Source organism: Trachymyrmex septentrionalis, unplaced genomic scaffold (assembly GCF_001594115.1).
Source record: "Trachymyrmex septentrionalis isolate Tsep2-gDNA-1 unplaced genomic scaffold, Tsep1.0 scaffold97, whole genome shotgun sequence".
Taxonomy (NCBI): Eukaryota; Metazoa; Arthropoda; class Insecta; order Hymenoptera; family Formicidae; genus Trachymyrmex; species Trachymyrmex septentrionalis.
In genome coordinates, this window is record NW_017306160.1 from 2,952,245 (window position 1) to 2,952,885 (window position 641).

The window sequence follows — 641 nt, forward strand, 5'->3', positions numbered from 1 at the left end:
ACGTATATTTTCTAATAATTTTATGGATTTTTTTTATATACATACACATATATATATGATATATAACACATATATATGCACGCATACAAATCGATATGTGAATATATATTATGTACATGTATGTACTTTTATATATTATATATACGTGCATGCATGCATACGCGCGCGTGTGTGTGTGTTATCCATGTATACATACAAAAACATACATACATGTACATATATTATATACGCGTATGCGTAACATGTTAAGATTGATACAGCGTAATAATTTGAATAATAACAAGAATATTTCATAATAATAGAGAAAAGCTCATTGATTTTAATATACGTTTATAATACAGGAATGAAAAATTCTTGCAGTTATTCAAATGAGAGAAAGAGAATATCATAGAAAATACATTCAATACACACAATAAAAATAAATGTTATACTTAATGAACATAACTTATCTATTTAGTAAGTATCTAAGATTGATTTTGCTACATTCTAAAACGTTCTCTCCGAGGAAAATTTTGGAGAAGACATTTTGGAGTAGTCCTAGATATTTTATTACATAAAACATTGCATAGACTTGAAATATTCAATAAAATATTATGTTAAAATATATAGAAAGAGGTAGTTTTATTTATTAGTTTGATTTT